This window comes from Microcaecilia unicolor, chromosome 9 (assembly GCF_901765095.1).
Source record: "Microcaecilia unicolor chromosome 9, aMicUni1.1, whole genome shotgun sequence".
NCBI lineage: Eukaryota > Metazoa > Chordata > Amphibia > Gymnophiona > Siphonopidae > Microcaecilia > Microcaecilia unicolor.
Window position 1 is genome coordinate 47,003,510 of NC_044039.1, and position 27,473 is coordinate 47,030,982.

At 41.5% G+C, this 27,473-nt stretch overlaps 1 protein-coding gene across 1 annotated transcript in view; it reads left to right on the forward strand.

Annotated features, from left to right (window-relative positions):
- Positions 1–19,444: 19,444 nt before the first annotated feature.
- Positions 19,445–27,473, forward strand: part of LOC115477153 (sodium- and chloride-dependent betaine transporter-like) — a 165,342-nt gene continuing 157,313 nt past the window's right edge. Inside the window, exon 1 of the mRNA XM_030213790.1 lies at positions 19,445–19,769. The gene's annotated coding sequence lies outside the window, so the exon portion shown is untranslated. The remainder of the gene's footprint in view (positions 19,770–27,473) is intronic.

Sequence of the window (27,473 nt, forward strand, 5' to 3'; positions counted from 1 at the left end):
ACTGAATCTCTTACCAGCCAGCTTCCTGTAAAAGTAATGCTGCTTCCTCTGGAGAGTTAGCACAAACATTATGGCCATTAAGTGAAAATGTTAATTCCTCCGTTTTTGCAGGAGCTCCGTGATCTCCTTGAAAGATTTGTGCCTCTGAAACATGGTCTGGCCTAAATCAGCATATACTGACAAAGAGAAACCCTTCCACTCAAAAAAGTTAATAGCCCGCATTGCCACAGCTACTTTTTCTTTAATAGAAAAATTGTGGAGGCACAAAATTATGGCCTGCGGGAGACTGTTGAGAGCAGATCGTAAGGAGTGGTTTGCCCTATCAATTTTAATGTTCAGGTCTTATAATTCAGGTTCCTTCTGCAACAGAGCGTACGCTTTGTAGCGCTATAGAAATGCTAAATAGTAGTAGTAGTAGCTGCTTTACACACTTTATGGGCAATTTCCACACAGTCCTTAAACTCAGGTGTTTCAGGCACCCTGTGTATCCAGAGATTGCTCCATCTAGACCTATTCTCTAGGTCATGTTTTCTCAGGCTAGTCTAATGGAGGCAGTGCATGCAAATTTATCTCATGTGTATTCATTGTGAGTATCCTGAAAAACCTGACTGGCTGGGCGTGTCCCAAGGTTAGCAATTCCTCTCTTATGATCAGCAAGGAACAGGAGCTGCCAACTTGTCTCCCACTGTATCAACTTCACGGAAGTCAAGCAGACACATGGATTGCATCACTGAAATTGCTGAGCCCGGCTCCTTGCAGCCATCACTTTTACCTCCCAGGCATGCATACTCTCAAATATCTGTCATTTTCCAAAGCAAGGTCATAATCAAAATACTGCTTGTTGAATCAGAATCTTAATTAAGGTAAGCAAACACCTTTAACACTCTGAATGGAGAAGGATGATCGACTTATCGTTATAGGTGGGATGGAGCTAAACACTTATCCATCCATCTTGGCTGGTGTCGTCACTTCCTCCCTTACTGCCTTCTAAATAGGATTTAAGTGCATCTCCACTCTTTGTTAATACACTCATCATGTGGTAAAGTAGCTTTCTGTGTGTTAACTGTAAAGGAGCATGCAGGGAACACCTCCAACAGTTAGTGCACAGGCTTTGTACATACCACATGTCAACCTTTGCATTTACTCCTGGATTCTATATAGCGCACCAAGCATTCCATCATAGGAGCCAACTTTTCAAAATTATTGGGGGTGCTAAGCCCAGTGGAAATAACCCTTCCTTGGACACATACACGGAATTTTCTCAATATTGGGGGTGCTCAAGCACCCACAGCACCCACAGAGTCGGCTCTTTTGCGTTCCATGCGTTACATACTCATGTTGTTTGTAAAATTACCTTCATAGTTTTTAAGATGCAAATTTTTGGCTGTTGTAGCATTCTCTGCTTTAACCCTGCACTCATGAACTCTTCCACTGAATGTGGGTAAAAGGATGTGGGTTGTGGAACAATACATGTACTATTAGCCAAAGGGAGGCAGGACAATTTTCATGATGTCCTTATACTTGGTAGGGATTTGCATTTCCTAGTACACTTTTGGTTTGTTAAGATGCCTTAACAAAGGACATGCAGAATAAATTTAATGTGTGTTATCCTGCAAACTAATGCATGTATATGGAAGTTGACCCCTAGTGGTAGTACCAGCAGACTACTGCGAGGAATCATAGCTTCCATTTTTCACCCAGAGTATCAGTGGGGCAGGAGCAGAGGGGGCACCACTTCTCCCCCCTTTCTTCCTGATATGTTCTTCCTGAATAGATTATAGCCCAGTATAACTATATCCCAGTCACGGTTCTCCATGAACCACTTCTCTATAACCACCACTAAATCCAAATCAGTCTCTTCCAAAGAGGGTAGGCCTCTGCCACCCAGGACCACCCGTGGCTAAGCCAATGCTTCCATCACAGCCTCTAGATCCAGAACCTTATTTCCCATAGTACAGGCATTAGAAACAGAGAAAAATGTAGCAGATAAAAACCATATGGCCTATACAGTCTGCCCATCCATGCCATCTACTCTCTCTATCACTCTCTTAGAGATCCTATGTACTTGTCCCAAGCTCTCTTGCTTTCATCTTCACCACTTCCACTGAGAGGCCATTCCATGAATTCACCACCCTTTCTGTGAAGAAGAATTGCCTCAGGTTGCTTTCTGAGTCATCCCCTTTCACCTTCATCCAATGTCTCCCCGTTTCAGAGCTTCCTTTCAATTAAAAGAGACTTGCCTCCTGTGCATTTAAGCTGCAATGATATTTAAATGTTTTCTTCATATCTCCCTTCGCCAGCCTTCCTTCCAAAGTATACATATTGAGATCTTTAAGTCTGTCCCCTTATGCTTATGACAAAGACCATTGACCATTTTAGTAGCCGCCCTCTGGACCAACTCCATCCTGTTTATATTTTTTTGAAGGTGCAGTCTCCTGAATTGTACATAATATTCTAAATGAGGTCTCTCTAGAGTCTTATACAGGGCAACAATATCTCCTTTTTCTTACTGGCCATTCCTCTTCCAATGCACCCAAGCATCCTTCTAACTTTTGCTGTTGCCTTTTCTACCTGTTTGCCTACCTTAAGATCATCACAAACGATCACACCCAAGTCCAGCTCCTCTTTCGTGCACAAAAGTTCTTCAACCCCTAAACTGTACTGTTCTCTTGGGTTTTGCAGACCAAATGCATGACCCTGCTTTTTTTTAGCATTAAATCTTAGTTGTCAAATTCCAGACCATTCCTTTAGCTTCACTAAGTCCTTCCTCATGTTATCCACACCATCAGGGGTGTGTATCCTATTGCACATTTTGGTATCATCTCCAAAGAGGCAAACCTTACCAGACAGCCCTTCAGCAATATCGCTCACAAAAATCTTAAACAAAACTGGCTCAAGAACTGAACCTTGCGGCACACTACTGGAAACATCCTTTTCCTCAGAATGAGCTCCATTTACCACTATCCTCTGTCGCCTTCCACTCAACCAGTTCCTAACCACGTCAGTCAATTTAGGGCCCTTACCAAAAGCATTCAGTTTATGTATTATTCATCTATGCAGAACCGTGTCAAAGGCTTTGCTAAAATCTAAATACACCACATCTAGTGCTCTTCCTCATTCCAATTTTCTGGTTACCTAGTCAAAGAAATTAGTATACACAGCTTCCCAGATGTTGCCCTTTTGTCCAATTTCTATTGAGGTATTTAATATATTATTTACCTAGGGGCTTTGTTCAGCCATTCTCAATGATCTCTTCACTCTTCGCTTGTCTCTCACTCTGTCAGGCTTGCAGCCATGTCAAAACTCCAAAGTTCACACCAGCAGTTTATTGGCAGATCTAGAGAACCAGGAGACCCACCTGGACTTAATCTCCCAACCCAGCATAACTGTGGCGAGAGCGAGAGCGACTTACCCGCACAGTGATGCCTGCCGAAATCCAAGATCGAGACAGAATACTAGACTGAACTAATGGACTCTCCACCAGTTCCAGGCCTACATCTCCAGAAGGAGACCGTTCACAGGATAAATCCCTCCTCTCAGTACCCTTCTCCACCACCGCCAACTCCAGGCTCCGCTCATTCTGCCTCGCCTCACCCTATGCTTGGAACAACCTTCCTGAGCCCTTATGCCAAGCCCCCTCCCTGCCCGTCTTCAAGTCTTTGCTTAAAGCCCACCTCTTCAATGCTGCGTTCGGCACCTAACCCTTACCATTCAGTGAATCCAGACTGCCCCAATTTGACTGCCCCTATTGGACTGACCGTTCACTTGTCTATTAGATTGTAAGCTCTTTGAGCAGGGACTGTCTCTCTTTGTTAAATTGTACAGCGCTGCGTAACCCTAGTAGCGCTCTAGAAATGTTAAGTAGTAGTAGTAGTAACTTGCATCTCATATCAGGATACTGCAGATAGAACTGTAATCTGCTTCAAACTTATGCTTTTAAAATCTGCGTTAAACCTATGTTGTTGTTTTTTTTTTTTTTTTGCTTGTTTAAATTTGCACCCTATAGCATGATATTGCACATAGAACTGCGTCAAATGTATGCTTTTAAAATCTGCGCTAAACCTATACTTTTAAAATCTGAATCCCAGAGCATGATATAGCATATAGAACTGCTCCAAACTTATGCTTTTAAAATCTGCGCCAAACCTATGCTTTTTTTTCTCTATCTTAAATCTGCATCCCAGAGCATGATATGGCATATATAACCGCTTTAAACCTATGCTCTAAAATCTGCATCTGATAGCATAATATTGCATATAGAATTGTAATGTAAAACTTGCTGCATCTCATAGCACAATACTGCATATAGAACTGTAATGTAAAACTTGTTGCATCTCATAGCATATAGAACAGGATATTGCATATTTGCCTTACACGATTGCTAAACCATAACATTTTAAACACACAAATTAACATGCAAACTAACACTGATATGAACACCAGCAAAATACTCCTAACCATTTACTGCCTCATCCTACTCCAACACGCACCTACAACCCCAGACATAGTAAACAACAGCCTCACAATTTACAAACCTCAAACAAATCGCGAACACAACATGCACACCCAAAAAGACAAAGAAGATCAAGAAAAACCTATCATCCTCGGACCCCATCATAGATTAGGAAAGAAAGAACGCTCAAAACCATCACATCAAGGAGAAAGACAACTAATAAATATTACCCCAAACCCGAATCCAAAAGAACAACACCAACGAATACAAATAGGTTACACTAATGCCAGATCAGTAATCCAGAAAACCACAACACTGACCGACTGGAGCACGGAAGACCACCTTGATTTACTACTCATTAGCGAAACCTGGATCCATGATTCCAAAGACCCAATAATATTAGAACTATGTCCACCAGGATACAAAATTACCCATTGGACTAGAGAAGGAAAAAGAGGAGGAGGCATAGCAATAATCTATAAATCACAATTCACAGTTACTACAACAGCAGAATCCATCCTGCCCCAACTTGAAATAGCCTCAGTTAGAATTAACCACCACGATCTACTTGATCAACTAAACCTAATCATTTTCTACAGGCCCCCGGGCAATTGGCAAGTTTCACAAACACACTTTATGGACTTCATATCAAATACTTGCGTGTCCTCCCAGAACCTCCTCATAGCAGGGGACATTAACCTTCACCTTGAAGACACTAACATAAGGAACATAAACGAATGCAAGGAATTCATCCAACTATGGGAGCTCCACTGGCCTAACATGCAACCTACCCACAAAAAAGGACACACACTAGACATTATAACTCACAAATTTTCATCAGAGCCCATCTTCACTATCACAGATACAAAATGGACAGCTACACCATGGTCAGACCACTACAAAGCACAGACATCCCTCTACTGGAAAAGGAAAGGGCCACAACGAAAACAAGAAAAAAGAACCTATACGACAAGAGGCAAAATAGACCCACTAACATTCTGGCAAGAAATATACATTGACGAATGGGCAACTCCTACAAACTCACCCCAATTTCTACAAGAATGGGATAACAGATGCATAGCAATACTAGACAGTATTGCACCGCTCCAAACTAGATCCTCAAAAAGAAAAAACTCAATACCATGGTTCAACGACGAACTGAAAGCCCTAAAAACACAAGTCAGAAGACTGGAAAGAATATGGAGCAAGAAAAAAGTTGAACTCACTCTTAACAACTGGAAACAGTTGCAAAGAAAATACAAATATAAAATCAGACAAACCAAAAGAATGTACTACAAAACTATAATAGGACCAAACTACAAGGATACACATAAGCTCTTCTCACTTGTGAACAAACTCCTAAATACTACACTGGTTACCTCTAACAACACAGACACCCCATCCGCAACCAACTTAGCGAAACATTTCAACGAAAAAAATCACAAAACTCAGACGCATGATACCTTCGAATACCACCGATTATACAAGCATCCTAGAATGCCTTGATCCAAAACCTGGGGAATACCCAGCAGATCGTTCATGGACCAACTTTGACACAATCTCAGTAGATGAACTCTCACAATGGCTTAAAAACTATAGCAAGTCTCAATGCAAACTAGACATTTGCCCTGTTAGCCTAATAAGAGCCGCCCCCAAACAATTCAAGAAAGACCTTACGGACCAAATAAACCACAGACTCCAAAACGGTTTATTCCCCATGAATAAAGGAAACATCCTACTCACTCCTCTGCAAAAAGAAGTCAAGAAAAGCACAATGGACCTAACTAATTATCGACCAGTTGCATCTATCCGCTCATAACCAAAATAATGGAGGGTATAGTCACGACACAATTCACTGATTATCTAACTAAATACTCAATCCTACATGAGTCACAATCAGGATTTCAATCAAATCACAGCACCAAAACTTTACTAGTGGTGGCAATGAACTCATTCAAAAAAACAATTGCTACTGTCAAGCGCCTTCGACATGGTTGATCATGGAATACTACTTCATATACTAGAATACTTCGGAGTCGGAGGCCCAGTCCTCAAGTGGTTCGAGGGGTTCCTCACCACCAGATCCTACCAAGTAATAACAGACGCCGAAAGATCACCCCCATGGATACCAGAATGCGGAGTTCCTCAAGGATCCCCCCTCTCACCAACCATCTTCAACCTAATGATGTTACCTTTAGCCAAACGTTTAGCCGATCAAAACCTTAACCCTTACATATATGCAGACGATGTCACGATCTACATCCCATTCAAACACAATCTAAACGAAATCACCAATGAGATCAACCAAAGCTTCAGAACCATGCATAGCTGGGCAGATTCATTCCAACTAAAACTCAACGCAGAAAAAACTCAATGCCTAGTACTCACTTCTCAATACAACACAAACAATTACTCCACTATAACCACACCATACTGCACCCTTCCTATAGCAGAAAACCTGAAGATTCTTGGAGTTACCATTGACCGAAACCTCACTCTCGATACCCACGTAAAGAACATAACAAAAAAAATGTTCTACTCGATGTGGAAACTCAAAAGAGTTAAGCCTTTCTTCCCGAGAAACATTTTCCGTACCTTGGTACAATCTATGGTAATTAGTCACCTGGATTACTGTAACACTCTGTACGCTGGCTGCAAAGAACAGACTATTAAGAAACTCCAAACAACCCAAAATACCGCAGCCAGACTCATATTTGGAAAGTCCAAATACGAAAGTGCGAAACCCTTAAGAGAAAAACTTCACTGGCTTCCACTCAAGGAAAGTATCGAATTCAAGATCTGCACAATCGTACACAAGATCATTCACGCAGATGCCCCACTGTACATGTCTAATCTTGTGGACCTACCGCCCAGAAATGCCAAGAGATCAGCACGTAAATTCCTCAATCTGAACTTCCCCAGCTGCAAAGGACTTAAATATAAGCAGGCATACGCCACTACCTTCTCCTACAGAAGTACACAGTTATGGAATGGGTTACCCCCAGCCCTAAAAACTATAGACAATGTAAGCAACTTTCGCAAATCTCTGAAGACACATCTCTTCAATAGAGCCTACAAAAAGAACCCATAAAGACACAATTCACCTCCTAAACTATCCAATCTAACACCATCTTCTCTAACTCCTCATCCAACTTCTGCTTACTTTTGATTGTATCCAATATCCTGTCATGACTTTGTCATAACAATACTCTGTAAGCCACATTGAGCCTGCAAATAGGTGGGAAAATGTGGGGTACAAATGCAATAAATAATAATAATAATAATTGGTAAAAGTATCATTTTCTAATCAATCAAAAACAATCTGAGTTAATCATGTAAAGTTAAATGGTAGCGTAAAATGCTGTTCTCTAAGTCAAAGGAGTTTCCTCCTTTTCTTCAAGTTGGGGCTCTTCTTTTACTCTTCTTCTAGCTTTCTTGAAATTCTCTTCAGCACTCTCTCTACTTTTCCTATTCTACTTTAAGACTCTCTTCAGTAGATCTTAACATGACACCTAATAGCAACTTTTGCATGTAGGGCTTCCTTTAACCCCAGGGGGTCTTTCCTGGACAATTCCCCTTATATCTCTTATCTCACATTTGATACTCAAAGTCTTTGCCACATAAATTGATACCACTATTGCTGAACATCCTCTTTCTAATACTTGTGCCTACTGGTCCTAAGTTCATTAGCAATGCTCCTACTGCTCTTCCACTGGGTACGCTCACTCTAGTTTTAGGATCACACAGCACAACTTCTCTATCTCTCTTCTCTAGGGGAAGAAGACAAGACCTTCCCAACTTCTTTTTCCTTTCTCCAAGGTTTAGTTCACACCTTGGACCCTACTGGCTCAGGAGCCTTTTTTTTCCCTCTTGCTGTCTTGGCAAAGGAAACCAAATGCCTATTCTCCTCCAAAACCCTTCTATTTGCTCTTTCAATCCCTTTTTGACTATATTTCCCTTAGGTACAGAGGCATGAGGTGTCTAGATGCAATGGTCTCTCAGCCTGTTCTATTGAATACAGCACTCTGAAATTCTTCAAGTAACAGGGTAGAGAGATGTGGGAGCCGTGTTAGTCCACTTCTAAAAGCAGTCAATAGAAATAGAATAAAATAAAACATAGAAAATAAGATGATACCTTTTTAATGCATTAAGTTAGTCCCATAAAAAGGTATCTTATTTTCTTTTCTATGCTTTATTTTATTCTATTTCTATTGACTGCTTCAAGTAACATTTAGTGGCTAGGGCCTCACATATAAGTCATGAAGGGCACAACTGAAAATTGAAAGGAGATTCTTCACAAGATTGAAGAACACATGCTCTGGACAGACAGAAAATCAAAGGACACCAGTTAAGAACCAACCCCTAACACTTCAGGTCAAACCACTGCAGCTATCTCAGATAGAGATACTACAGATTAGTTTACACCTCCTCAGTACTTTAGGTTGTATCGTCCTGCTACCAGGAGCATGCTGGGAGAGTGAGGGTACTGAAGTCAATAGGGTTTAACCCAAAAATAAAAGTGGTGATTGATATAAATTGAATAATCATACCCTTTAGATGGGTGTATATCACTTGATATAACACACATCACACAAGCTATGCACAACTAGGTTTACAAATTATAAAAAGTTGGGAAGCAGGGAGGAAAGAGAGCAAAATAGCAGTGGTTGTGCAAAAGTGTCAGTTTAGAAAGATCGATGGAACAGCCAGGTATTGATTCCTTTTTTGAACTTAGGGAAGAAAGTGTCTTGTCTGAGTTTGAGTGGGAATGAGTTCCATAGATGAGGGGCTGCATAAGAAAAGGCAGTTTCCTGGGCAAATCAAGACATAGCATTGAAGAAGGCGGTAAGGCCATGAAGATATGTTGGGGCCCTTTTACAAAGGCACATAAGGGTCTATGCTTGTCCAGCATGCGCCAAATTGGCTACTGTGTGCCCCGGGTGGTAATTCTGAATTTGATGCACACAAAAAACACATAGTAGAAAATACTTTCTATTTTCTATCGTGTGGTGGTTACCCAGCGGTAAACAGCAGTGTGCATGCAATGCATGCCTAGCACCCAGGTAGCACATCAGACCTTACCGCTAAGTCAATGGGTGGTGGTAAGGTCTCAGGCTGAAAATGGACGTGCACTGGTTTTTATTTTGCCACACATCCATTTCCCAGCCCCTTAAAAAAAGGACCTTTTTCCAGGATGTGGCAAAAAATGGCCCAGCGCACACCCAAAAGATGCGCTTGCACTGTCGCAGGTCACTTTTTGCTGTGGCTTAGTAAAAGGTCCCCTGAGGAAAGGAGCGAGCATCAAGGCATGTAAGGAACAAAGAGGTTAGCGAAATAGTCTGGGGCAGTCGGCAAACATCCTTTATAGACCAAGGTGAGTAGCTAAAATAACATTCAATGTGAGCAAGTGCAAAGTGATGAATGTAGGAAATAGGAATCCAAACTACAGCTATGTGATGCAAGGTTCCACACTAGCAGTTACCGCCCGGGAAAAAGACCTAGGTGTCAACATTGATGATACGTTGAAACACTCTGCTCAGTGAGCAGCAGCAGCTAAGAAAGCAAATAGAATGTTAGGAATTATTAGGAAAGTAATGGAAAACAAACTGAGAATATTATAATGCCTTCGTATCACTCCATGGTGCGACCGCTCACCGCACTTCAAATACTGTGTGCAATTCTGGTCACCGCATCTGAAAAAAGTTATAGCAAAATTAGTAAATATTCAGAGAAGGGTGACAAAAATGATAAAGGGAAGAGGACAACTCCCCTATGAGGAAAGGCTAAAGAGGCTAGGGCTCTTCAGCTTGGAGAAGAGTTGGCTGAGGGAAGATATGATAGAGATCTAAATGAGAGGAGCGGAATGGGTAGACATGAATCACTTGTTTACTGTTTTCAAACATACAAGGAGTAGGAGGCACACAATGAAGCTACTAAGTGGTAAATTTAAAACAAATCAGAGAAAATATTACTTCACTCAACATGTAATTGTCACGGTTATCATTGGCAACGTCCATTCCTTGCTCGTCAGTGCCCCGTTTGTCCTAAACCCTTCTAAAATTACCTGCAGTTCCCGTCAGTGAACTGTGGGGGTCACTGTAGAGTGGTGGAGGCCAAGCTGGTGATGTCATCAGCACTGAGCACTTCTTTAAGCTGGCTTCTGAGAGTGCTCAGTGTTCTGGTAATTATCCTTGATGGGGCCCAGGCTTGCCTGGGCTCTGCTAGTTCCAACTACTGTTGCTTTGTGAGGCCGTGGCCTAAAGCTTTGCCTACAGCTTTCTCCTTATGCTGTGTTCCAGTGGAAGTCTGCCTTCAAGCCTGGTAGTCCTGAGAGGTAAAGCTTTGCTACAGCATTTACCTTATGCTGTGTTCCAGTGGAAATCTGCCTTTAAGCCTGGTAGTCATGAGAAGTAAAAGCTTTGCCTACAGCTTTCACTTTATGCTGTGTTCCTGTGAAGCCTACTTTCAAACCTAGTAGTCCTGAGTAAAAGCTTTGCCTTCAGCTTTCACCTTTGCTTGGGTCCAGTGAAGCCTGCTGCCAAGCCTGTGAGTCCAGAGCCTCCCGTGCCTCAGTTGAGATCCCAGTCGCCCACTGTGAGTCCTTGGTCGCTGTGTTACAGCACTCAGAGAGGATATTAAGTGGCACTGTCCAGGTAAGTGCTTCTGAACACAGGAGCCAGCTCTGTGGGGGACAGTGGTGAGCGCCTCCTGATATTGAGCAAGCTCCTTCATTGTATCTAGGGAGAGGCAATTTGAATTGTGTTTGGCATCCCTCCCCCCCCCCCCCCCCACGATCATTTTGAAATGTTGGCTCCTATGCCACTGAATATCTCCTCCTGACCCATTCAGCAACATTTAAGCAAGTAACAGCACCTCCTGCTGGCTTAGAGTTTTTTTTTACTAAGCTGCGGTAGTGTTTTTAGAAATCAGCTGCCAGTATATGCTGAGATACCCATAGCAATATAATGGGTATCTTGGCATTTACTGCCAGCTGATTTCTACCACGAGCTAAGAACATTAGTACGGCGTAGAATACTCTCTTAAGTCATTTTAAATATCAGGACCAATGTTGAGGCTTAGCTGAGTTCTGATGAATCTGTTCCTGTATTATCCTTAAAACTCCTGTCCTTTCACTTTATACTGAGACTCACAAAAGCAAAGGAAAGTAAAGGTGTGAGCTGCAATGTAACCTCTTACTTTACTGAACAGCCTAATAAACATTAATTTCACTGAATTTGTAGATACTGCAGTCATTGCAAGCTGCAATTCAGAAAATTGGTGTTCTACGGGTTAGGACTTTGAGCCTCCTAAACAAGGAAAAATGCAGTAAATTTAGATTAGTAAAACAATATACTTAAACTGTAAAAGCAGTTTTGCATTATCAGTATGACCAGGTCATAGCAATAAAACAAATACTAAGGGGGAAATTCTATAAGCAGGCACCTCCTTTAGGCACTTTGATGCTGCTCAGTGAGAGCCTATTCTCTAACAGCATCTGGGTACCCAGTTTCCATGATAGAATACTAGTGTAACCTGGCATTGACGCACTAAAATGTAGGTACCTGCACCAGAATTGACTATCCAAGTCTTGGTGGACTGCCAGGAGTTACCCAGGTATTGCTGATCTTCAGCGGATATCTAGCCAGTTAACTTAGGACAGTCTTTTTGCTTTCCTAAGTTAATCAGATAGTTATCCAGGTACTGCCACTGAAAATCTGTGGTGCCCAGATAACTCCCAGCTCTGCCTCAACACCACCTCCGAACCACTCCAGAACTAATTGGATATATACAGCAATCTGCCAGAATATTCAGTGACAATATATGGGTAGGTGCTGCTGATTATCCAGGTTTGGTCCAGTCAGTAAAATTTAATTGGACAAGAGCCCCTCCTGCCCAGTTAAATCACTTTGAATACCGACTCCCTAATATGCCTTACTCAGATGGTCAAAACATGGGGCAGGGAGGCACAAATTTGAGGAGTGGAGGAGTGGCCTATTTTCTAGAGCATCAGTCTGAAATCTAGGGAGCCTGACTGAAATCCCACTGTGATCTTGATCAAGTCACTTAACCCTCTGTGAGCCCTCCAGGGATAGAAAAATACCAACTGTACCCAAATGTCCCCTGCTTCAATTGCTTTCAGACTTGCTGGCAGTAGATAAGAAAATAAATAAACTCTACTTTTCCAGGGCACAGCAGCCAATTAAAGTGCCTTGCTTAGACAAATAGTGGCGGAACCCATGAGAGAAGGGTCAACGCTGGATCTAGAGCTCACAAATGGAGGAAGTGTTTCCAATGTCTGTGCGGGTGCCCACCAAGGTAATAGTGCTCATCACACAATATGGTTTGATATAAGAGCAAAAGTGGAGTGCAGAAGCACAAAACTCAAAGCACTGGATTTCAGACATTGATTTTGGTAAAATGGGGCAATACCTGAAAAAGGAGCTGATGGCATGGGTAGGCATAGGTGAAGTTGACCACAGTGGTACAAGTTGAAAGCTGCTATAGATATGGCAACTGATTTTTACATAAGCAAAGTAAACAAAAGCAAGAGAAAAAGGAAGCCTATATGGTTCTCCAAACAAATGGATGAAAAAATAAGGGCAAAAGAGGCTTCATTCAAGAAATACAGAAGAATGCAACCAGAGGATCATGGAAAAGATTACCAGATTAAACTTAAACAAGCAAAGAGGGAAATACGGCTAGCAAAAACACAGGCAGAAGAAAAAATGGCTAAAGATGTAAAGAGAAATGACAAGACCTTTTCAAGATATATTGGGAAAAGGAGAAAAGATAGGAATGGAATTGTAAAACAGAAGGATGCTGAAAATAGCTATGTGGAGAGTGATGAGGATAAAGTGAATGTGCTAAACAAATACTTCTCTTCAGTTTTCACCTAAGAAAATCCTGAAGGAGGACTGTGGTCAGCTGCTGAGGAAATAACTAGGAATGGAGTGGTTATTGTGCCATTCACGGAAGAAAGCTTTTATAAACAGCTTGAGAATCTGAAAGTGGACAAAGCTATGGGGCTGGATGAGATACATCCCGGGATACTGAGGGAGCTCAGAGAAGTCCTGGCGGGACCTCTTAAGGATTTATTTAATAGATATTTAGAGATGGGAGAGGTTCTGTGGGATTGGAGATGAGCTGATGTGGTCTCTCTTCACAAAAGCAGAGATGGAAGAAGTGGGAAACTACAGGTCGATAAGTCTCACGTCGATGGTAGGAAAAATAATGGAGTCGCTGTGAAGGAAAGGATAGCTAACTTTCTAGAAGCCAATGAGTTTTGCAATTAAAATTTAATGTCAAGAAGTGCAGAGTTATGCACTTGGGGGTAAAGAAATCCAAAAGAGGTGTACCAGATAGGAGGGGAGACATTGGTAAACTCGGCTCAGGAGAGAGACCTTGGGGTGATGGTGTCCGAGGATCTCAAGGTGACGAAACAATGTGGCAAGGCGGTGGTCACAGCCAGAAGGATGCTAGGCTGCATAGAGAGGGGTATAACCAGCAGAAGAAAGGAGGTGTTGATGCCCCTGTACAAGTCATTGGTGGTGCCCCACTTGAAGAATTGTGTTCAGTTTTAGAGGCTGTATCTTGCTAAGAATGTAAAAAGACTTGAAACAGTTCAAAGTAAAGCAATGAAAATGGTATGGGGTTTGTGTAGCAAGACATACAAGGAGAGACTTGCTGACCTGAACATGTATACCTTGGAGGAAAGGAGAAACAGGGGTGATATGATACAGATGTTCAAATATTTGAAAAGTATTATTCTGCAAACATTTTCTGAGACGATAAGGCGGCAGGACATGAATTGAGGTTGAAAAGGAGCCAACTCAGGAATAACGTCAGGAAGCATTTTTTCACCGAGAGGGTGGTATATACCTGGAATGCCCTCCAATGGAAGATGGTGGAGATTCAAAAGGTACCAGAGTTCAAAAATGCATAGGATAAACACAAAGGAATCGCGTTTAGAAGGAATGGATCCATAAAAGCTTAGTGGAGATTAGGTAGCAACATCAGTAATTGGGAAACAAAGCCAGTACTAGGCAGATTTCTATGGTGTGACTGAATAGACTTGTACGGGCTGGAGTGGAGCTTTTCAGGGGCTTCAATGACAACTTCAGAAATTTTAGAACAAGGACAGTGCCAGGCAGAATTCTATGGTCTATGTCCTGAAAATGGCAAGGACAAATCAAGATCAAGTATACATATGAAGTATCACATACCATATATGAGTTTATCTTGTTGGGCAGACTGAACGGACCGTACGGGTCTTTATCTGCCATCATTTACTATGTTATGTTACTTTGATGAAAAGGTGATTGATCTGTCCTTATGTAGGATACTATGAGGTACCTTCCATACAGAAAATCCTGCAAAAGAGAACAATATAATACTGTCATCAGAAGCACAATAGAAGCACACTTTTCAAAACAAATTTTAAACCAGCTTTCTCGTTTCATCACTAAGACACCTTATAGCTACCAGATATCCAATTACTAAGAAAAGACCAAAGCTCTAAGCAATGTGGACCCTTTACCTTCCTCATGCTTCCTCACTGCTATTCATCTTTTCCTCTCATACAGCTTCCACCTCTGACTAGGAATGATATTGACAGACCCTTTTTCTGTCTCTGTATTTCTTTAAGCAAGTGATTGACTTGTAATGATCTTAAATTCAATAAATAAATAATTTTAAAAAAAGGTATTGACAGATACTGATATTTTGTGCCATGTGGTATATTGGCTTCCACTATGGTTGTGGGCATTTACACCAGATTTTCATTGATGTAAAATACTGCGCTTAAATTTTAGTTATGTGGATGGCAGTACATATAGTCTGTAAACCACGCCTAGCTCTAGGTGTTGTTTATAGAATGTACATAGCTGCGTTTTCCATCGGTGCCAATTTTATGATGGAAAATGTGACTACGTGTATTCTATAAACCGTACCTAAAGTTAGGTGCGGTTTACAGAATATGCATAGTGCCATTTAGGTACAGACATTTACACGCCTTACTTCAAGCATGGACCAGGTTATTCTATAACACTATCCAGCTTATTTTTGAAAGAGACGGACGCTCATCTTCGGACACAAATCGGGAGATGGATGTCCGTCTCAAAAACAGGTATAATCGAAAGCTGAATTTGGACGGCCCCAACTGCTTTTCATCACGGGGATGGGCGAAATTCTCGGGGGCGTGGCTGAACGGTAGTGAAGGCGGGACAGGGGCGTTCCGGGGTGTGGTTAACAGATGGACCTCCGCGCCTGATAATGGAAAGAAGCAAGACGTCCCTGATGAGCATTTAGTCCACACAAAGATGGTCCTGTTTTTTTCACGATCAAGCTTCCAAAAAGTGCCCAAACTGACCAGATGACCACCGGAGGGAATCAGGTATGATCTCCTCTGTCTCCCCCAGTGGTCACTAACCCCCTCCCACCCTAAAAAACAAACTGTTTAAATATTTTTTCCAGCCTCTATGTCAGCCTCAAATACCATACCTAGCTCCATGACAGCAGTATGCAGGTCCCCCGAGCAATTTTAGTTTAGTTGGTGCTGCGCGGGACCCATGCAGAGGTCAAAAATCGGAAGAAAAAAAAACATGCAAGTGCAGTCAGGGACCTCCAAAAAAAAAACATGCAAGTGCAGTCAGGGACGTCCAAATTAAAACAATAGTAACAAGGGGATTTGAACCAGCCACCTTCTGATTACACAACTTGTGCTCTAACCACTGCACCATTTATTCAGTTGCGTAGACATTCCTTCCCTTTCCATTAAGTCCCTCCAAGTTTCTGTCAGCCAATCACAGCTCATTTACCTGACATCGGTGTCAGCTAAACAAACTGTGATTGGCTGACAGAAACTTGGAGGGACTTAATGGAAAGGGAAGGAATTTCTAAGCAACTGAATAAGTGGTGCAGTGGTTAGAGCTCAGGTCTTGTAATCAGAAGGTGGCTGGTTTGAATCCCACTATTACTATTGTTTTAATTTGGACATCCCTGACTGCACTTGCATGGTTTTTTTTTTTTGATTTTTGCTGTCTGCATGGGTCCCGCGCAACACCAACTAAACTAAAATTGCTCTGGTTCGAATCCCCCTATTACTATTGTTTTAATGTGGACGTCCCTGACTGCACTTGCATGTTTTTTTTTTGGACGTCCCTGACTGCACTTGCATGTTTTTTTCTTCTTCCGATTTTTGCTCTCTGCATGGGTCCCGCGCAGCACCAACTAAACTAAAATTGCTCCGGGGACCTGCATACTGCTGTCATGGAGCTAGGTATGATATTTGAGGCTGGCATAGAGGCATCTCAGGGGGACCAGTGCACTATGAATGCTGGCCCCTCCAATGACCAAATGACTTGGATTAGGTCCGTTTTTGAGATGGCCGGCAGCTGTTTCGATTATCGCTGAAAACCGCGGACGGCCATCTCTAGGTCCAGCGATCTCACCATTTGTGTCGTCTAGAGTCGACACAAATGATGGGATTTCAGCAGGCCGAATCGTATAATCGAAACCGAAGATGGACGGCCATCTCGTTTCGATTTTACGGTTCGCTCCGCCTCTTCGCGGAGCCTTCTCCGGAGATGGACATTTTTACACATGGGCGTTTGCGTTCGATTATGCCCCTCTATGTGTAAATTTTAGGAATGCCCATAACCCACCCATGCCCCTCTCATAGCCATGCCCCTTTTTGAAATTAACATGGTAGAATTTACGTGAACTACTTTATAGAACATGCTTAGCGAGTACTGCTTATAAATTCTAATTAGTGTCAATTAGTGCCAATAATTGCTTGTTAACATCCAATTATCAGCACTGATTTGCTTTAATTGAGTAATGAGCCAATAACTATGAATAGTTGGGTGCTAACAACCAATTATTGCAGTTAATTAGCTCCAGTTGGGATTTGGACTTGCATCTTGTTAAGTGCTATTCTATAAAATGTGTGTGTGCAAATATTTTAGCGCACAACTTAAAAGGGGACGTAGCCATGAGAGGGACATGGGTGGGTCAGGGTGTTCACTAAAGATGCATGCAATATTATAGAATTTTGGGGGTCTGCACCTAACTTTTTTTTTTCATTTTCAATTTGTGTAAATCCTTACGCCCAAAGTTGGGCCGAGATCCTGGCTCTACTACATACTATTCTATAAATGGCACGCAACTCAGAATGCCATATCATTCAGTGCACATTTTTGTCGATCCCCAAATTTGGACATCATCTACTGAATCTAGTCCATGGGCTACAATTAAGACATGCTATTTTACTGTTAACCCCAGTTATTAGTAGCCAGGTCTCATTGCATAAAATGACACTTGTGCAAAATAGCATGAGTTAGTGGTAAAATAACCCTTCTTAATGGTAGCCCATGTTGATAACTTTGCCCCTAAGATGTAGAGTTTGAAAGAGGGTGTGTTGTGAGCATGGTTTGGGCAGGCTTGCAAAATATGTGTGATTTTCAATTCTTTAATGGCAATACAAACACACTGCATTTCCTCGATTCTAAGGTGCACATTTTTACTGATTAGAATGTGCATGGAAAGTAGGTGTGGCTTACATTTGATGGTGTCTTAGAATTGAGGACAAAAAGTTCCAATCATATAGTCTCGGGATGCCTAAATTGAAATCTATGGTATTTGGTACACTCCTTAACAGTTTACTTTCAAAATACTGTACTTCTTACACTGGTATCATATTTTTCAACATTTGCAAAATGGGGTTACATCTTAGAATCAATGGCGTATTGGAATTGAGGGTTTATTTTTCCACTTTTTAAAAAGGGGTGTGTCTCAGAATCAATGGGGTCTTAGAATTGAAGAAATACGATATTTTAAAAAAAGTCTGGACCTCTGCATTTGCACCTTCTCAAAGACATAAGTGTCAGCCAATAGCTTGTTGAACCTGGGAGATGCACCAATAAATGAGGGAGCAACTCTGCTTACCTTTAAGGGTGATTCCTCTATACAGGCTGTTTTATGTCTGAAACTAGAGGTTTTTCAAGAATTTCTCTGATAATCCTCTCTCTCTTTATTGCCAACCACACTCCACATAATGCATTGATAATGGGTTTTTCAACCGAGTCATTGGGAACACAATCTTACTTACCAATTTTTGTTATTTGAGCATCTTAGGGCTCATGCAACCTGATCCAAAAAATTGAAGATGCGTGAACATTGGACTCAGCGTGGGTTGGTGGTATTTGATTTGGAGAGATCTCTGTGGGTAGGCTGTATATTGAAAGCAGTTTTGTAGTTTTGTGGAATAATGATTCAAATATTGTTAAGTGGTAATAATTTATGTTGTATTGATACATATTCCTTATGGATATCCTGAAAGTCAGAGTAACCAGGTGGTTCTGAACTGAAACCCAGTTTTTAAAATCACATTTAAGGAATATGTATTAGCATGCAATGGCACCAATGCACCTCATTGTGGATATCCTGGCAGACTAACAGAGCAGGGACAAGGATTGGCAAAGACAAGAAAGGTACTCACCTGCAGTGCAGTGGATGGCAGTTTGAACTTTTACGTGTTATACAATATATTGTAAAAGTATTATAATTATGTGCTGTCTGCTTTCCCGGAGCAAAGGAGAGTTTTCAAATATTACCTACGCAGGGCACAAAAATACCTTTTCCAGGCTCTGGCAGGTGATCCTTGAAGAATGACGTGATAACCATTGATATAGGAGACCAAAACACATTAAACCAGAGCAGCTTTATAGGGTAATTGATCCAACAATTACAAAAGCTCTCAAATTTAAACATGTTACAATATGTGGTTTTTAAACTTCTGTTTTTGTGGGATCTTCCTTATAATCGATTACAGCTCAAGCTAGTACAGCGTTGTATTTAAAGGACACCGTTATAAAGAATAAGACCTTGAGAAATAGCATAAATCTGCGACTGTGAGGAATTTGTTTCCCATTAATTGGTGACTTGGGGCCATTCCAGAATGTGTTGTAATTGCTTCATTCGGACTTTTGGCACTGCGTTCACTCTCTGAGTCCTTTTCTCTCTCTTACTGCAGGCATTGCATTTTCTTGTACTCTCTCTCCCATAAACTAATAGTTCAGGGTCTCGTCGGAAATGTAAATATTTCACTTCAGTCTCTTTAGGAACCAATGAATCTCTTGAAATTCTCTCCTGTGCAGTCTTCGAGCTGTACATAGCCAAGGGGTCTGAGAGGAGGAGTACAACAGGAAGAGGCGAGGGAGGGATTTCCACTCTCTAAAGTTCCTTGAAGTTCCAGTTTAGCACTCTGCCTGTCCCATTTGTCTTAGGAGACCGGGATCTGAGAATCTGAGGTGCTCTGGTAAGTAAGGAGACTGGATATCTCAGTATTTGTGCTGAACGCTCTGACTAGAATGGGACCGTGGAGCTTTCCTTGTGACCACTTCACGTACCACTGAATTCTTGACGCTTATTCGGAGGGGCACTTGAAATGAGTTTCAGACGAATTTGTTTTTAAAGATTTCTGCTGTTATGGAGTGGGAAATGCTAAAAGTCAGACTGATCTGATGCCTCTGGCAGTGTTCAGCTAGTTGACTCTTGCTCCCTCATTGCTTTGCAAGAGAACTATGTGTTTGGTTGCCAAAAAATGTGAGATACAGTATGCGCTCATTTTGTTTTAAAAGGAAAAGTGCTATGCCATTTCTTTTGAGAGGATTGTCTGCTTCTTGAAGTGTGCGTTTTGTCCCAGTTTCTCTATCAGAAATGAATACTGTTGGTTTTTTTTTCCCCAGTTTCATTTGTAGCTGTATTTCTATAATTATTTCCATATTTCTGCACAATATATAGTTTTCTCTCGGTCTCTTTCCTTTACTAAACTAATTTATTGCATGTGTAACACCAGCTTGCCTGGTCCTTGGGGATGGTAGGGGCAGAAAGATGGGCACAGTTTGTGTGCATAGGAGTTGAGAAGTGTGTTGAATTGAACCCCTTGCTGGGTTCACCTGTATCCTGGTCACAACTGGGCAGAGGTGTGCAGGTGGGGGTCAGGGGCCCCACTGAACGGGTCTGCACAGGGCCCCACAATTGCAAAGACCAGCTCTGACTGTAACCTTTGAATTAACATGTGTACAGTCAATTTGCATATGCAAAATAGTTCCAGCTTAAGTAAATAAAATAAATAAATAAACACACAGGTGGTCGGTGCACATAATCCTGCATTACATTTCCCAATCTCTTCTCACCTGCTGCCAAATTGATTTTCCTCTGGGGAGCATATTACCATACCATACCATATAAGCTTATATTCCACCAATACCTTTCAGTTCAAGGCGGGTAACAAAGCAAGACATACCAGAACAACCTCTGGGATACTGTTAAAAAAGAAAATTAATATCTAATGAATTAAAAACATTACTTGGAAAAGTTGAATTTCTGAAACAAGAAGGTCTTGATCTTTTTCCTAAACTACTACTACTACTACTACTATTAAACATTTCTATAGCGCTACTAGACTTACGCAGCGCTGTACAAATTAACATGAAAAGACAGTCCCTGCTCAACAGAGCTTACAATCTAAATTGGACAGACGAATAGACAGCTAGGGGTGGGGAAATTGCAGTGGTAGGGGTGATAAGTGAGGGTGTTGAGTAAGAGAGTCATGGTTAGGAGTCGAAAGCATCATATATGTATTGGAGGGAAAAAATATCTCAGCAAATTCTTTCCAATGCTGAGCTGCTTGAAAAACTAAAGTAAATTCTAACATCCTTAATCTCTCTTTTCCCTTAGGAGAGGGAAAAGAGAACAAATAATTACAAGTAGTCCTCCTAGATCTAACAGAAACTGCAAACTGAAGATGCAAATATAAGTAGTTGGGAGCTAGACCATTCAATAGTTTATAAAGAAAACTGAATGCAGAAAAAACCCCAATGCCTAATACCTCTCAACATAACACGAACAAATTCACCACCATTAAAACACCAAAATTGAATCTTCCAATTTCGGACACCCTAAAAATTCTTGGAGTTACCATTGATCGACACTTAACACTTGAGAGCCACGCGAAAAACACAACCAAGAAGATGTTCCACTCAATGTGGAAATTAAAAAGAGTAAGACCTTTCTTCCCAAGGACCGTCTTCCGTAACCTGGTACAATCATTGGTACTCAGTCATCTAGACTACTACAACGCACTCTACGCTGGCTGCAAAGAACAAATAATCAAGAAACTTCAGACAGCCCAGAACACTGCAGCTAGACTCATATTCGGTAAAACAAAATATGAAAGTGCTAAACCCCTACAAGAAAAGCTACACTGGTTCCCACTTAAAGAACGCATCACGTTCAAAATATGCTCCCTAGTTCACAAAATCATTCACGGAGATGCCCCAGCATATATGTCAGACCTGATAGACCTCCCACCCAGGATTGCTAAAAAAACATCCAGCACATTCCTTAAGCTTTACTTCCCCAACTGCAAAGGTCTAAAATACAAACTAACACATGCCTTAACCTTTTCCTACCTGAGCACACAATTCTGGAACGCGTTGCCGCGCAACTTAAAAACGATTTATGAGCTAACTAACTTCCGCAAACTACTGAAAACACATCTCTTTGACAAGGAATACCACAAAGATCAACAAATGTGAACTACTCCACATATATCCAGATTTGTCTTATAATTTCTGCTTGTTATACTATTTTCATGTTTTTCTATCATGTTACCCAAGATCCTTCTGTAATATTACATGTCTGTTCTCTTATATATTTCCACTAATCATGATGTATTGTAAGTCACATTGAGCCTGCAAAGAGGTGGGAAAATGTGGGATACAAATGCAATAAATAAATAAATAAATAAATAAATTTGAACAAAACTCTAGCCTCAAAAGGCAATCTGTGAAGTTCGATATAATAAGAAGAAACATGATCATATTTAGATAAACCAAATATGTACTGCAGTATTCTGAATGGTTTGAATTCTTTTTAATTGGGATTTAGTGCATCCTAAATATACTAAATTGCAATAGTCTAGTTGTGACAAAAGTAGAACCTGTATCAGTAAGCGGAATGTCTCAAAGTAACTGCGAAAACAGCGTAGTTTTCTCATAAGAAAAAAAAATGTTATTAAGGCAACACTATCGATTAATACACCCAAGATCTTTATTATAGACAATTTGTATTCAGTTTGACCAATATGAATGGAATCAGGAATAGATTCTAATTTACTATTAATGCATAAGAACTTAGTTTTATCAGCTTCGAGTTTTAATTTATGCTGAAACATCCAGTTACCTAATAAATTCATACAGTATTGTACCCTTAAGATGTCAATCTCAGAAATAGAATTGAATGAAATTATAACTGAAATATCATCAGCATAACTGTACACTATAAAACCATTATTCTCCAACATAAACCCCAATGGCCGTAAAAAAATATAAAATAAAATGGAGGAAAGGGGAGCACCCTGGGGAACGCCACAAGGGTTCAACCATGCTGATAAAATAGTGTTTTACCTTCACCCTGTAGGACCTATTTGTTTAAAAGCCCTGAATCCACTTCAAAACATTCCCTGTTATACCTATATCCTCTAAAATTTGTAATAAAATAGTATGATCAACCAAATCAAATGCTGCTGAAAGATCAAACTGAAGCAGCAAAGCTCTCTTCCCTTCAATTAACAAAACTCTGATATGGTCCCATTTCACCACCATCATTGAGAGGAGATGGCAGGCTGGGAGGAACAATTTTTGCATCCCTTAAATACTTGCACCCTGTGTGGTTGCATTGTTCACACAGCCCTTAGTACAGTGCTCAATGGATTAATGGCTTTTTGTTACACTTAGGACCTCTTTCTTAACCACCAAGCTTATACCTTTATCTATCTATCTATCTATCTATCTATCTATCTATCTATCTATCTATCTATCTATCTATCAAGAGCTGCATTTCGACTAAAATTTTAATTGTAACTAATTACATGATTACAGTTTATTTATCTATTTATTTATTTCCCGCTGCAGTTCCATGTGACTCTGGGAAGTCACTTAAATCTACATTGCCTCAGGTACAAAATAAGTGCCTGTAGATAATATGTAAACCGCTTTGATAGTAGCCACAGAAGGGCAGTGTATCAAATTCCATTCTCCTTCCTTTCCCTAAAGAACTGATAATCTCCTTTTCTCCCACCCCCCAGATCCAACATTTCTCCCTTTCTCTTTCTTCCCTCCCTCTTCTCTTCTCTCTCTCCCTCCCCTTGTCTAGCACCTCTTCCTCCCTCCCCTCCACCCCCTCTTATGGCTGCTGAAGCTTACCGCCTTAGCAGTAGCTTCCACTGGTGAATCCTTCTGTTCTGCTCACAGGTCTGCAGCTCACTCCGCTCCCTCCACTCGGGGTTCGGCATCTGTCCCCTCTCAATTCCCCTCCCCTCCACTGGTTTAACTTAAAGGTGGCCTTCTGTTGGTCCCTGTAGTGCCTGCCTGTGACATGGTCCAAAGCTTTCCCTATGACCCATCCCGCCCATGCATAAACAGAAAATGATATCAGAAGATGAAGAATGGGTCAGAGAAAAAGCTTTGGAGCAGATTGAGGACAGTGTATGCGCTGCTGGGGACCAACAGAACACTATTTGTATGGTAGACGGGCATGGGGGGGGGGGGGGGGGAGGGGAGTGATGTTGAATCCCAGATGGGGGGAAGATGCTGGATCATGCTGAGGACAGGGGTCGGGAGTGGAGGAGAGCAGAAGAGATATTTGGAGGAGACAGAAGATACTGTAATGTGATTAAATTCTTTAATTGTGGTTAATGATTAATACATCAATCACAGAGTTAACTCCAATTAAGTTGTAGCCCTATATATATATATATATATATATATATATATATATATATATATATATAATTTCTTCTATACTGCCTGCAAACCTGAAAGCTATCAAAATAGCATATACTCAAGTATAGTACATATTTTTCTGTCCCTAAAGGGCTAAGGGGGTCTTTTTTTAAAGATTAGCTTGAGTTATCTGCAGCAGGGCCCATAGGAATAAAATGGGCCCTGCTGTACATAACTTAAGCTAATCTTTAGTAAAAGACCCCCTAAGTGAGGGAGTGAGTGGTATAGCAGCAGGTGTCCCTAGGAACACTTGTCCACTGAGGTTACAGTCTAGCCACCTTACGGCAGGTGGCACTAGCCTTCTATGTCGGAGGCTGAGTCAGAGGGACGGGGCTCAAACCAGGAGGTGGTTAAATGTCCTGGAGCAAAGCGGATCAGAGAGGCCTGAGGCAAGAGGTTTCCAGGAGAGGTCCTGAGTGCAAGGATCCTCACAATGTGATCTGGCTTATGATATAGTACCTGGTGAAGGTCCAGGGAAGAAGGGTGGCCCTAGCTCAGACCTTGTATGCTGAGTGAGAAGTCTGAAGCTTATGAATGAAAGATTCCAGGGTTGAATGCTAGTAAGAGAGAAGAATGCCAAGGTAGGCTCAGAATCCCTTGATTGCTGAAATATGGTTATGAGTACATAAGAACATAAGAATAGCAATACTGGATCAGACCTATGGTCTATCTTGCCTAGTATTCTGTTTCTAGCAGTGGCCAATCCAGGTCATAAGTACAAAAACCCAAATAGTAGCAGCAATCCACACTACCAATCACAGGTAGCTTCCCCATGTCTATCTCCAAAGCAGGCTATGAACTTTTCTTCCAGGAACTTGTCTAAACCTTATTTAAACCCAGATATGCTAACCATTGTTACCACATCTTCTGGCAATGAGTTCCAGAGCTTAACTATTTATTGAGTGAAAAAATATTTCCTCCTATTTGTTTTAAAAGTATTTCCATGTAACTTCATTGAGGGGTCTTTTTACAGAGCCACAGTAAAAAGTGGCCTGTGGTACCGCAGGCGCATCTTTTGGGCATGCACTGGGCCACTTCTTACCGTGGCTGGGAAAAAGGCAATTTGTTAATGGGCTGGTTATCAATAGAAATCAAACAAAATAAAACATGGAAAAGAAAATAAGATGATACCTTTTTTATTGGACATAACTTAATACATTTCTTGATTAGCTTTCGAAGGTTGCCCTTCTTCGTCGGATCGGAAATAAGCAAATGTGGTAGCAGATAGTATATATAAGAGAAACATCAAAGCATTACTTTGACAGTCTGACAGGGTGGGAGGGTGGGGGTGGGTAGGAGGTATGCATGGGGACATCAAAGCATTTCATTGATATTTTAACAGGATGGTGTGGGAAGGTGAGAGGAGGGTGATAAACAGAGAAATAAACAGAGAAATACAACTTTATGGTTTATAATGGGCTAGAAAACCCAGATCCTTATTAAGTCCTGTCTGTTGGGTGTCAAAATATTCATGTTTTATTTTGTTTGATTTCTATTGATAACCTTTAAGAGTGGACTAACACGGCTACCACACCTCTCTACTTAATGGGCTGGGAAATGTGCCTGCGCTAACAATTAAAACTAGCATGCACCTATTTATGGCCTGAGCAGAGGCGCAGCTAGGTGAGGTGCAAGGGGAGCGGCCGCTCCCCCAAACAGATTTTTGAATAAAATGGTGCTTATGAGGATCAACCCTTCAGCTTTACATTGACACCTGTTTTACAAAAGGTCTGCTCCCCCTGACCTCAAACCCTGGCTACGCTTTTGGGCCTGAGCCCCTACTGCCACCCATTCACTCAGCGGTAAGGGCTCCCACGCTACCCACATGGTAACCATGTAGCGTGCACCAACGTGTGCATTCTGCCGGTTACCGCCAGGAATGCCCCCACGGTAGAAAATAGAAAATTATTTTCTACCACAGGATTCAATGCATGCCAAAATCAACATTAATGCAGGGTGCACGCGCTACCACGGCAGAAGTGCCGATTGGGTGTGCACTACCCATGTGCTAGCCCTCCCGTGCTTTTCTAAGAGGGCCCCCGAGTATCCCCTAGTCTTTGTACTTTTTGAAAGATTTATAAAATCGATTCACTTCTAATTCTACACCACATAGGATTTTGTAGACCTCAGTCATATCTCCCCTCAGCAGTCTCTTTTCCAAGCTGAAGATTCCTAATCTCTTTAGTCTTTCTCATATGAGAGGAGTTCCATTTCCCTTTATCATTATGGTCACTCTTCTTTGAACCTTTTTCTAATTCCGCATATCTTTTTTGAAATACGCCGACCAGAATTGAACACAATACTCAAAGTGAGGTCTCACTGTGGAACAATATAAAGGAAGTGATATTGCAGAAGGGCTGTCTGGTAAGGTTGTCTCTTTGCGGATGATACCAAACTCTGTAATAGGGTGGACACCCCAAAGGGTGTGGATAGCAAAAGGAAGGATCTAGCAAAGCTTGAAGAATGGTCTGATAGTTGGTAACTAAGATTTAATGCTAAGAAATGCAGGGTCATGCACTTGGGTTACAAGAATCCAAGGGCATGGTACAATATAGGGGGTGAAGTGTTTCTGTGTACAAAAGAAGAGCTGGACTTGGGGGTGTTTGTGTTTGACGACCTTATGGCAGCCAAACAGGTAGAAAACGCAATGGTCAAAGCCAGAAGGATGCTCGGGTGCATAAGGAGAGAGAACCAGCTGGAAAACAGAGGTGATAGTATCCTTGTATAAGTCTCTGGTGAGGCCCCATTTAGAGTACTGCATGCAATTCTGGAGACCGCACCTACAGAAAGATATACACAGGATGGAGTCAGTCCAGAGGGCGGCTACAAAATTGGTAAGCAGTCTTGATCATAAAACATATAGGGACAGGCTCATGAACCTCAACATATATACGCTTGAAGAGTGCCGAGAGAGAGGGGATATGATAGAGGCATTTAAGCACCTCAGTGGCGTTAATGTACAGGAGGTGAGCCTTTTTCAAATGAAGGAAAACTCTGGAATGAGAGGGCATAGGATGAAAAGAGGAAATAGGCTTAGGAGGAATCTAAGGAAATACCCTTTCACGGAAAGGGTGGTGGATGCGTGGAATGGCCTCCTGGTGGAAGTTGTAGAGATGAGAACTGTGTCAGAATTTAAGAAAATGTGGGACAGGCATGTGGGATCTCTTAGGAAA